Source organism: Oryx dammah, unplaced genomic scaffold (assembly GCF_014754425.2).
Source record: "Oryx dammah isolate SB20612 unplaced genomic scaffold, SCBI_Odam_1.1 HiC_scaffold_5, whole genome shotgun sequence".
Lineage (NCBI taxonomy): Eukaryota > Metazoa > Chordata > Mammalia > Artiodactyla > Bovidae > Oryx > Oryx dammah.
Window position 1 is genome coordinate 50,104,128 of NW_024070189.1, and position 13,342 is coordinate 50,117,469.

Here is a 13,342-nt window from a genome sequence, read left to right on the forward strand (position 1 = left end):
ATATAGGACTTTTATGACAGTTAGGGGTAATGTATTCATATATGGCCTGACACATAGAAAGTGCTTATAATACTACTAATAATATTGTAAATATTAGTAGGAGTAGAACTAATAGCATATAACCTGATACCATAAGATGGCTATAAAATAACAAGATAAGCTAAAATAAAATAAAGTGATAAATGTGCAATAGTAATGCCATATGATAAATGATATAATGGAAGTATGGACAATGTAGACTGGGGATATGAGTAGGAAAGAAGCTGATTTGGTTAAGGGAATGAGGGAAAACTTCACAGAACAGCATTTTATAAGAATTTTAGACTTGGAGAAGATGTCAGAGAAGGCATTCCAGATAGAATGAGCAGCATGAGGAATATGAAAGCAGCATTGGAATATGAAAGAAATATGAGGAAAGTCAGGTGATTTACCCAAGGTCACATAGGTTGATGGAGGTAGGAGAAAATCTGGAGTTGAATTTCAGTGACTAGGCATGATGCCCCTTTCCAAACTCTGATAATTTTCTTGCTACCCTGGTTTACAGTTGTTCTTAGCTGTGAAAAGCCATGTATGATAAGTACATTTATCCTTTAGCAAAGATGAATCATCAACATTTTTTTCCTTTGTCCTGAGATGCACAGGAATTTCAAGAGAGCAGTTCCTTCTCTGAGACAAGCATTTAATTTTTCTGATGATGACAATATTTAGCTGTTTTGGCAGCTGAAAATTGGGGACTTTTCATTTGCATGTGTAAGAAAAGAAGAAAACATAGGAATTTCTATGAAATATCAATACTTTGCTTCAGAGATTTCTCAGAAACATAAATTCAGTTTTCTGCTACTGGTGTGAACAGACTTGTAGTTAAATCCTAGTATGATGTTGAGATTCCAGCTGGTGGAAAGGCCTCAAAGGATACTCCTATAGGCTGGCATTCTTATTTATTAATAATTATTGCGCCTTCATGAGTATCGCAGAAAGGATCTTACAGTAAAGTGAAGTTTGTGTATAAGAACTTCTGTGTGGGTGCCAGAGAGCTTTTAGTTATTTAAGCTTAGTTGCCTACTACTTAGAGAGTCTGTTCTAGTAGTGCCTTTATTAAGACAGTTGTTTAGAACTGATGCCTTTTCCCCACAGTAACAGTCATGGAGTTTAGGGTTTCTAGGGCAGCAGGGCAGCCCAGGAAACCTATTTTACTAATACTGCATTATTTTATCCCTCCTGCTTTTGGAAATCTGCAGCATGATTGTTAAGCAGAGAGAGCAGTTTAGAGATGGCTTATGTGTATATTCTTCACACTTTGTTCCTAAGATTTGTTTCTTCCTGAGGCCATGAAAAGTACAGGAAATTGGTATCAGGTATTTCACTGTGGAGGTGAAGAATCTTGTAAGACTGGAGGTAGCCTATACAGAGAAGAGAAAACTATTTGAAACTTGAATCCACTAGAGTATAAGCCTTGCAAGGACAGGAATCCTGCCTGTTTTATTTTCTGCGACATAACAAATGCACAATATGGTGCTTGATGGATAATTTAACAAATCATAAAATTAATTCTCCAGATTGACTATTTTAACTCAAAGAAAAATGTGTGTTTTTCCTAAAAATCCCGCAAGTAAGACATCAACAAATTCAGATGAATGAATGAAATATAAAACCTGTAGCAATGAAAAGTAAAGTCAGCTTTTATCCTACTAACCCAGCCCCTAGACAACAATTACCACTAGTCTATAATCTTTTCAATGCATTTACAAATATTCATAAAACAGATTCACAGATTTTTCTCTCTTCATTTTACATAAATGGAGCCATTCTGTGTATACTTTTCTGGACCTTGCTTTTTATTCTTTAACAATGCATTTTAGAGATCATCCCACTCAGACATATAGATCTAACTCATTATTTTTAACTGTTACATAATCTTCTGTACTAAAAATACATATTACATTTTATTTAATTACTTCCCATTAATGGATATGTAGGTGTCTCCAATCTTTTGCTATTACAAACTGTACTATTTTTAATGTCCTGAAACACATTTCTTTGTGCATGTGCCAGTATTCCTTTCAGATAACTACTGAAAGTGAAACTGCACTATTGACAATTATGTGCATTTAAGAAAGTTATGTTTACCATAACACTGACCTCCCAGAGCACCATAGTACCTTGCATTTTCATCAGCAGGCTGTGAGAGTATCTGCTACTCTTTCCCCTCAATGGGTATTATGCATCTTTTATTAATATACTACTTTGAAATATGCTCTTTCATTTTATTTGCATTTCCCAGATGATTTGATAGATTGGCCCTTTTTAAAATTAGTTATTGACTGCACCTTCCTATATTTGGTTCTTCGTATGAAAACTATGTTCTATTTTTCTGATTAATTTCTGGATGTTCTTTATTATATTCCAAATGTTAATCCTTGGTTAGATAATTTGCAAAAACACACTCCCATCTTCTGCTTGATTTTGAACTTTGGTTAGCTTTTTTCTTACAGAAGTTTCAAATTTTGAAAAAAACTCTTCTTATTTGACCTCTTGCAGTTGACTCAGCTTTTTTCTTGAAAAATTTCCTAAGTTAATTTTCTTAAACACCATATTTATCTGGTTTTCCTCTTAACTCACTAGCAGTACCTTCTGAGAATCCTTAACAGCTTCTTGCTTTTCTATCTGGCCTCTAAATGTTGGAATTCTTCAGCACTTGGTTCCTAATACTCTCCTCAAACTACATTCTCACTTTATGTGATTTAAGCATCCATAGCTTTAAATGCAATCATCATGCTGTCAGCCCTCTCATTAATTTATATCTCCAGGTCATAGCTGCCCTTTGAACTCCAGACCACAAGATCCAATTTGCTTCCTTGACAACCCCATTTATGTGTTTCTTTGGAATATCAAATTTCATGCCTCCAGAATAGAATTCTTCTATTTCTCACACCCCAACCACAAATTTCCTGAGTCTTCCGTGTCTCCATAAGTAGAGCTATCATCTACCATATTAATAAATGGCCCTGAGGGAGAGCTAACATGTTAGAAGGCAGACTTAAAGGTTTTAGAAAGGAAAACCAATCAGCCAATGTTGGAAATATGGAGTTAAATCTAAATAAATGCAAAATTTATCCATACAAGCAAAATATAAATCACAGAAATGTAGGATGATGCCTGAACAAATTTATAGCTTTCCATGTCAAATTTGGAACTGTGTGTCAGTTTCCTCTTCCAAGGCATCTATTGACAAAGTATGGGGCACCCACCAGAGACCTCCTTCCATATCATTAATAATTATGATTATGATCATGATGCCTAACATAATTCCAGAAAAGTGTGCCAATTACTGTATTTAAGAACTTTGAAATCATTGTTGCATTTAATTTTCACATTATTGTCATTTTAATGATGAGTAAACCAAGGTTTAGAGAGGGTAAGTAACTGGCTCAAACTCATACAAGTAATAGTAAATGATGAAGCTCAAAGCTGGAATCAAGATCCTACTCTTCCTGACTCCAGAGTTCAGTCTTGTCCAGCCCACTTAGAGTCAGGAATAGGGTTACCACTTCTCATGTTCATCTTGACTCTTTGGATAAATCCAATGAGATATTTATCAGTCTGTCAACTGTGCCATCATGCTCATGTTTCTCTATCTTGTCTGCAAACTGTGAAGATTAGTAACTTGTTCAAATTCAGGCATTTTTTCCATCTCTTTTCTAAAAAGGAACTAAAGTTATATCAGATAAGTCTATTCTTCGTAATCTCATATTGACTTCTTGCCTGGGCACACATTGACTATTCAAATAAATAATAAACTTAATAGAAACTCATCTCAGGATAGATATAACCTCTTCTATAGAAAACACCCTTTTTGTGTTTTTTCAATTGGATCATTTGTTCTTCTCTACTTCCTCTGAATGGCAGTGACCTGTTTATAGTACTCTTTCTTGCATTTGTACTGCTTGAGATTATAGAGTTCCTTATTTAACCCCTATAAGGCTAGTTATTCCTTGAGGGTAGAAACTGTGGCTTTCTTTTCTCTGTATACCATTTAACCCCTCACACAGTGTCTACAAAATAGTATATAACCAAATGATCAGTACATTCTGATGAAAGATTCACATGGTCAAAACTGAAAGTTTTTTGTTTTTTTTTTTTAAATCTTCCTTGAGATTCTTAATGTAGAGGACTTAGTCTACAATCCAAGACTCACACTGAGGAGGGCCAGTTAATGGCAGCACTCTGAGACTCTGACCTTTTTTCCTCTTAAAATCTTTTTGAAAAAATGGAATTTTACTTTTCCAGGTTGAATTAAAAACAAGCCAATCTGGCCTCAGTGGTTTAAAACAGTAGATTTCTCATACTTGGTCCTATTTTCACAGCCCTTTGACTTACATGACATTTTATTATTAAACAGGCAGTTGGGTAGCCATTTTTGCAAGACATTTTTCGAGAACTTTGGTCACTCAGCTTGTACTGACTAATGTGCCCACACTAGCAGAATAATCTGCAGTTGTGTTTGGTTGTTTTCTGTTGGATAATTATCTTCTTTGGGAATATCCAGCCCACAATCAAAACAGAAGTGAAGATACCATTTGGTTATCTAATGAAATAGTTTGTCCAGATATGTAGGTTATACAGTCTTTAAAAAAAATAGTTTCCAAACATGAATTATATCATATGAATGTTTCTTGGGGCAGTTTTAATTTGTATGCACACATATGTAAGAAAGAGGCATAATGCTAGTACCATGTGAGCAGGATTCTAACAGGTTCATCCTGTGTATAAATTGTTAGTGAATCTGGAGCCAGCTTCTCTCTCCTTGTCATGTCTTTAACCTGATTCTATAGCTAGGTTTTCCCCATCTGCCAATATCTCTCTTAGTCTTCTAGAAGTCACTTTATAGGAAACTCACATCAAATATAATGGCAGAGAAAGGAAGAAATAACCTTATGAGAAAGCATTGGCTGCTTTCCTACTCAAGTCAGGAAAAAGAAAATGATGCCTTTTCACTTCTGCTGGTCAACATTGTGTATACAAAATTCAAATGACAAAAGGAAGAATTTATCTGATATTAACCAGTAAAATATGGGAGAATATTCCTTTGGAAGCTTGCTTCAGCTGTCATTCTTTAAGTCAAGTGATGCTCCACACTTGGGAGGCATAGTGTGGACCCATAGACTGAGACCATGTATAGTCACCTGGGTGACAGATGATAGGAATAAGCCATGTTGAATTGATGTGGGGTTATATAGGGATTTGATTCTGAAGTTCTTTGTGTATTGGATAAATGCCAAGGATTTTGCCAGTCTTGTTCACTACTGTGTTCTCTGAGCCTAGTAAAGTGCCTGGAACATTGTGTGATTTGACAGGGGAATGAAGGATGGTTCTGTTTCTTCTCCCGTGGTCTAGCTTCTCTTCTATTTATGTTGATTAGTTCAGATGATCCCTGACAGAGTAGGGACTTGGCTTGCTAACAGTAACTTCAGAACAGAGATCTTTCTCTACCTGAAATCCACTGAGAATTCCAGTTTGGGCTTTTTGGGTAAATAATTCCTTTCTTGCCTAACTCACTGTGAAAATCAAACAAGATAATGTATGTGAAATTGCTTTGCTAACTGCAAAGCTCTGTCCTCATGGGGGAGATAATTATAAGAGCAGACTATTTATAAGTTAGGGAACACAAGCAGAATTTGCATGGAAAGTTTAGCTTCGGGGGTGAGTTTCTCTGCTCATGCCAGGTTTCAGTATCTTCCTTGACATTCTGCAAGATTAGATCTTGCTCAGACTTAAGTCACTCACCTAATTTCTAAGAAGGCTGAACATTCCTGATGCTGCTGCTGCTGCTAAGTCACTGCAGTCGTGTCTGACTCTGTGCAACCCCATAGATGGCAGCCCACCAGGCTCTCCCGTCCCTGGGATTCTCCAGGCAAGAACACTGGTGTGTGTTGCCACGTCCTTCTCCAATGCATGAAAGTGAAAATGAAAGTGAAGTCGATCAGTCGTATCCAACTCCTAGCGACCCCGTGGACTGCAGCCTATCAGGTTCCTCCATCCATGGGATTTGCCAGGCAAGAGTACTGCAGCACTTCCCAAAGAATTTCTTACCTATCTGACTTTGCTATCATCTTCTGTTCTCCAGCCTCAATCTCTTTGATGAAGTCTTTCCATTGACCTGGAGGTCTCTAGACCTGCCCTGTCTGGTAGCCACATTCCAAGAGCTCAGTGGTTACATATAGCAAGGTTAGATAGTGCAAACAAAGACTATTTCATTTATCGTAAAAAGTCCCAGTGGACAAACTGCTCCAAAGCAATTTGATCCTTCTCTCTGGAAGGAAGCAATATATATTTTTCCTCATACAATTAACTCTTATTATCCACTAGAGCTTAATAATAAATATAATGATTCTAATGGATGGACTGTATAATCTTTGACATTTCCATGCACAAGATTAGTATATTCAGATTTATATGTAGAATCAATAAAGAGAAATGTGAAAATAGGAAAAAGTGAAAGTAAGAAAGAGAATGAAGTTCCCCCAAATAACACTAGGAGAAAAAAGTTCTTCAGGTTCATTATTGCTTCCTGTTATCAGAATTTTCAATTATATTTATGTTTCATTTACTTCTTTATTATCTGCAACCAGACTGTCAGTCCCTGAGGGCTGATAATGTCCATTTTATTCCCAAAAGTTCCCACAGGGTGTAGCTCATTGTTTAGTTAATACATTTGTCTAATGAATAGATGGATACCCTTATCAGCCGCTACCTAGACCCTATCATTTACCAGGACTGTGTACTCAAATAAATTTTCACCACAAAAAGAAATTTTTTTTTGTTAACTCTTAACTGGAATAATTGCTTTATTCACGGTGAAGCCACTTGCCAACCTTTAGTTTCATCCCATCAGAATTCTGTATTTAAATAAAGGTTTTCATTTAGTAGATTGGAAGATTACCCACAGATGAGGAAATAATTTAGGTTTGATTTACTTTAGATCCCTAAAGGTTTCTGCTAATGTTGAAAAGCTGTTTGGCGTTTAAAAGCCTTTTTTTTTTTTTTTTGGCCTTTACCTTGAACTTTGAAGGCTACAATTGGATTCAACATTTATCTCATTGTTTTGAGTCAATGCAGACTTACTCCGGCTAAGTCAAAGATGGATGAGAGGGGCGTCAAAGATGGATGAGAGGGGCTTCCCTGTTAGCTCGGACAGTATAGGATGGATGAGAATGACCTCGCCTTCTCTTCCTCAGTCACCTCCAGAACTGGCTACATAATTTGTAGCCCCAGTAAAAAATGAAAATGTGGGGCTTCTGGTTCAAAGGGCAGGAACAAATTCCTCTTAAAAGTATTAAAATGTAAAGCCATTTTCTTTCCTCCTCAGTCTTTCTCTTAATTTGTCATATGTATTTTATTTGCTACTTACCTGTTCTCTAGTAGAAAAACAAAATGCATTTTTAAATTATTAGCAGAAAATTTACCATCTATCTTTATGCTGTGCAGTGGCTGTGTTAAATGCAAAAATAAGAGCGTTTAACTTGTATGTGGAATAACCATAACTACACAAATTGTATTTTGAAATTCAGACATGCTTATTTATTTTATTTTTACCAGACAGTGCATAAAAGTAATGCAATTATTTTTATTTTACTTCTTGATGCATGCATATTCTACTAACATTCTCCTCTCAGCTTACTGAGGAGTAAAGAAGGACTGCAGAGAAAAGAACCATGACTTGCTCTATCATATCCTTTCTTTCTATGTCAGTACTTTATACATAAATGCTTGGCTAATACAGGAGAGTAACACTGTGAAAGAGACATGGTAGGGTTCCTTGATGGTTTCTTTTCCTTAGACAATCACTGCCTTCTTTCTGCATCCGGCAAGTTCTGGTTCAGGTGGAAAACATTTACTCTCAGGGCCACCAGTCATCTGCTGGTGTTGGTAGATGTGTTGATAGGAAACATGGGTGCAGACTCATAGTGGACCCATGTTCTGTGGAAATTCAGCAAGACTCAGCAAACACAGGGTAAAGCATGTTAAAAAAGCTGCTGACAGAAAGACAATGGGAGAATAGAAAATACTTCATATAAATTATATGTTCACATTGTGCTTGCTTTGAATCTGACTAAACTTCATATGTTCGGTGGGTCTACCAGAATTCTGTGCTCACGGGGCATCGCTAATGTGATAGGCAGCAAGGAACTACGGTGTGCGTGCACATTGCACATGTCTGTGCTCACGTGCATGCCTCATTGTCCCTCAGTGTTCACAAGTTCAAAGATAAAGTTATTGTAAATTCCGAGATGAGGACAAGCAGTGCAGTACAGCAAGCTCTGAGTTCCTATGTGATTGCTCTGATCACACAGCCATGAAGCTGGCCCTGTCCTCAATTTTGTCCCATCTCTACCTGAGGCAGCTCTCACAAAACATGGTTCTTGTTGATATCACACTAGAAGATAGTGAGAATAACATCACAAGAGCTCCACTTGCCTCATCAAATACTCAGGGTTAGAAAAGTTAGTGCTGTTTGCAGAGTGTACCTGCAAAAGTTTGGTAATCAAATGGCTTAAGCGCCCTCCAGGATGCCCACTTCTGGGCTAAAGTGCTGAGACCTAAACATTTTCCCTTCCACTGAGACATATTGTCAAGGAAAAGTTCCAGTCTCTGACTCAGAGGAAGGTGAGCTTTGGTTTGTAACCAAACAGGCATTCGACCCAATGTAGCATAACGGCTGTAGGGACTGGAGTCTGACACACCTGGCTGTCAGTCCTGTCTCAGATCTGTCATTTACCATCTATATAATCTTTAGCAATGTGGCCAAACATCTTTAGGCTTCTATTTTCTCACCTGTAAAACTCCAATACTTTGGCCACCTGATGCGAAAAGCTGACTCATTTGAAAAGACCCTGATGCTGGGAAAGAGTGAGGGCAGGAGGAGAAGGGGGTGACAGAGGATGAGATGGTTGGAGGGCATCACCGACTCGATGGACATGGGTTTGGGTAGACTCTGGGAGTTGGTGATGGACAGGGTGGCCTGGCGTGTTGTGGTTCACGGGGTCGCAAATAGTCGGACACGACTGAGCGACTGAACTGAACTGAAAACAGTGATATTATTAGAACCCATCTCATAGGACTTTTGTTAAGATTAAATATGATAACATATGTGCAGAGTTGAGCCCAGCTTCTGTTACACAGAAAAGTGCTCCATGAATGGAAGCTGCCATGACCATTGTTATTATAATTGTAGATATAACATTGCTCATGTCTTGGTTAAAACAAACAACTTATCCAGTTATTTTCTCAACTTCCTGATAAGTGTTTCTTGACGAATGAGTCAATAGAAATCTCTATGTTATAAACACTGCTTAAACAAGGAAGGCTGAGCTTCCTCTGTTAGGAGAAAAGCCAGAAATGAATGAAATGAAATTAATCACACTGTTTATAAATAATTGTTTAAACAACATGAGACAAGACTTGTTTCCTGAGTACATCATGCCCTGTGCTAAACAGTTGGGACTGTTATTTTGAATATGACTTCTGGCTTTTAAATTACCTGTAGGCATTTCTTTGATCCAGTGCAAAACATGCTAGCTTTTTGAACAAATTGGTTACACACTATGTGTATTTGTTTTCCCCCTTTTGCCCTGCAAGTGCTCTTGTTTCTAGGGTATTAGGGTCCCATGTACCAGGCCTCTGAGATTGGTGCCCCACTGTGCATGTCACCCTGCAGGGCAAACCACAAACCACACCCAACTCCAGAGGTGCTCAAGGTGGTTTATTGGAGGCAAGCACAGAGGCAGTGCGATGTGAGTCTCTGACCCTTGACCCTGGCTGCATGCTAGAGTCACTGGGAGCTCCTGGCTTCCACATGTAGAGATTCTATTTTAATTGGTCTGGTTAGGGACCAGAAATGCATATGTTTTAGGAGCTCTAATGTATATAGCAGGATTGAGTACCATTAGTATACTGAAACAAGTGAAACTTGTCTTCTAATTTCTTGCTCATTGCTATCATTTCTCTCTGCAGCAATAAAATGAGAAAGTAGAAGTAGATAATGCTTCAAGTTTAGGTCTAGCTCCATGTCTTAAGGGGCTTCCCTGGTGGCTCAGACAGTAAAGAATCTGCCCACAATGCAGGAGACCCAGGTTTGATCCCTGGGTCAGGAAGATGCCCTGGAAAATGGAATGGCTTCCCCACCCCAGTATTCTTTCCTGGAGAATTCCATGTACAGAGGCTATAGTCCATGGGGTTGCAAAGAGTCAGGCACGACTGAGCAACTAACACCATGTCTTAAACTATTGAGATAGTTTAGATTTAAACTGGCAGTTCTCAATTAGGGGCAGTTTTGTTTGCCAGGGGACATTTAGCAATGTCTGAAAGCATTTTTGGTTTTAACAACTGGTGGATGTTGGACTTCCCTGGCAATCCAGTGGTTAAAACTCTGTGCTTCCATTGCAGGGAGCATGGGTTCTATCTCTGGTTGGAAAGTTCCACATGCTGCATGGTATGGCCAAAAAAGAAAAAAAAAAATAGTGGATGCTACTGGTAGCCAATAGATAGAGGCAAGAGAGGCTACTAAACATCCAAGAATGCATGAGACATCCCACTCCTCCCAAGAATTGTCTGGTCCCAAATTTCAAAATAAATCTGAGGTTGAGAAACCCTGCTTTAAACTAATCCTCTGGGCTTTGCAACAAAGAAACTCCTTACCTCTGCCAGGGGATAGCAGGAGCCAGGAGTTCTGTATGCTGTTATCTGCCTACTACCGTGCAGCCCCTGCATCATTTGACTCCTCTTAATCCACACCCACCCCCAAGACAGGACAATGGAGTGGAAACCCCTGTAAAAGACAGGTGTTTGTGAGAGGAAGAGCTCTGAATGTCCGTGGTTAGAGTGCCGGCAGTAAGCTTGCAGATAAGCCCTTTCTATGAGGCAGGCTCTACAAGCTTGTTCCCTTACAGCATGTACTTGGCAGAGACACAGCCCTCCCGATTTAGTCAGAGCAGCTGTTCAGGAAGGAATCGCTTCCAAAGCACACTAAGAGACCCACTAGAAAACCATACCACCATGTAAATGTGTGCTTAGTCCTCTCTGTAGTGACACTCGGCCCTGGTGCATAGCAGTGGTAAAGCTTCATCTTATTCTGGGTGTCCACAAACAAGAGTGTCTCCAGGAGAAGATAAACATCGTGATTTTTTTTTTTTTTTGCAATATTCATGCCATGTGAAGAATAATGTAAGGAATGAGGGATGATGAGCATAGGGCTCAAAGATGATTCAGGTCATAAGAGTTGTTTTTAATATATCTGAGGACTGTTTTAGGAAGAGGGAACCAATTTGTTTTGCAGGATCCCAAGGGAAAGAGGTGGGCTTCCCTGGTAGTTCAGTGGTGAAGAATCCATCTCCCAATGCAGGAGACATGGGTTCAGTCCCTGGGTTGGGAAGATCCACTGGAGAAGGAAATGGCAACCCACTCCAGTGTTCTTGATTGGAAAATCCCATGGACAGAGGAGCCTGTCAGGCTACAGTCCATGGGATCCTAAAGAGTTGGACACAACTTAGCAACTAAACAACAACACCAAAGAAAAGAGGTAGTTATAAAGGATTGAAGTTTTAAGGACACATATTTCAGCACAAAATGGAACGGACTGCTTACTAAGATGTTCCTAATAAAGTAGAAGGATAAAATTGGATGATCACCAGTCACTGGAAGCATTGATTGATCGTTAGTCAGCTTGGCCAAGGAAGGGGCGGGAGGTCAAAGGAGATGTTCTCAGACCCTTCATTTGTGATTGTGTGAGTTACAGATCCACAAAATCCTCCCACAGTGCAGTTAAACACAAGAGAGAGCAAACCTTCTTCAGCCAGCGTAGTATTTTCTTTAGTTGAAGCTGGAGACTTTCTGGAAAGGTTACTTGTGGGAAGAGATATGCCAGAGTGATGCTGTCAGTTCTCTTTTCTTTTATGATTCTTCTGGCTGGTAGGAAATTTAGATGCACCTGAGGAAAGAATCTGGACTTCCCTGGTGGCTCAATGGTAAAGAATCCATCCTCAATGGAGGAGATGCAGGTTCAGTCCCTGGGTTGGGAAGATTCCCTGGAGAAGGGCACAGCAACCCACTCCAGTATTCTTGCCTGGAGAATCCCATGGACAGAGGAGCTTGGCAGAGAGTAGGAGTCCATAGGGTTGCACACAGTTAGACACACCTGAAGCAACTGAGCATGCATGCGTGCAAGGAAGGAATCCATTCCCAGCCTCTGTAGATGCTCAGTGGTAAGCAGCTGATTTTATGCCTGAGATTCTGTCTGAGAAAAATGTCATATCCACCCACCAAGATAAATGTCTATTGTTTGCAGCTTTAATATGAAAGGAATTGCTGATAAAGATTTTTAAGGAGAAGGATTGAGATTCAAGAAACATCCCCTCATCCTGGTTTTCATGTTCTTCCTTTTTTACATGTGAACAGTTAAGACTGTTCAGACTTCACTGGTCTGAAAGTAATAAGGCAGGATCCCAATCCAGAGGAAATCAGAGCACTGGTGAAGCAGTTTGGTATTGGGGCTAAAAGAATAGGACTTGTCCATTCATCTGCTGATGGACATCTAGGTTGCTTCCATGTCCTGGCTATTATAAACAGCGCTGCAATGAACATTGGGGTACACGTGTCTCTTTCAATTCTGGTTTCCTTGGTGTGTATACCCAGCAGTGGGATTGCTGGGTCATAAGGCAGTTCTATTTCCAGTTTTCAATTAAAATAAATAAATTTATATTTTAAAAAAAGATTAGGACTTGGCATTTGATGAGCCTGTCTGAATTCAGGTCCTGCTACTTTGAAGCTGTGTGATCCTGGGAAAGTTCCTTGACCTGTTGGTGCCCCCATTTCTTTCTATGCAAAAGTGGGAGTAAAGATGATTCTTGCCTCATAACATTATTATGAGGCTGATGTGAGATATTATACAGATGGAGCCTGGAATAAGTAAGTTATTGATGAACTGTGTTCTCATAATCATCATCCAGTAGGAGAAAAAAGCAGGAACTCTAAGTTGGGAAGACAAGGCTCCTATTTCTGAAACACTGGTTCGTTGTCAGAACTGGGTCTCAGGGGAAATGGTTTGGGGTCAAAATCACATAATATCCTTTTCATAAGGTATAGGATAGTTCCTGAACAAGAAATTCAGAAGGAGAAGGAAAATTACTTCAACTGCAAGGAAAGGGGAACTGTGGGGAAGGGAGTGAGGCAGAAAGTTCTAGCTTCTGTCCTCCAAGAAGTTCTGTGAAATCACCCCTAACCTTTAGGTGAAGAAAGCTGGTGGATGGCTTCTGGTTATGTAAACAGACATCTGAGTGTGCTCCAGGTT

General features: G+C 39.2%; 1 protein-coding gene across 1 annotated transcript in view; it reads left to right on the forward strand.

The window, feature by feature from the left end:
* Positions 1-13,342, forward strand: part of HTR4 (5-hydroxytryptamine receptor 4) — a 175,984-nt gene that overhangs the window by 118,251 nt on the left and 44,391 nt on the right. The gene's annotated exons all lie outside the window — the stretch shown is intronic.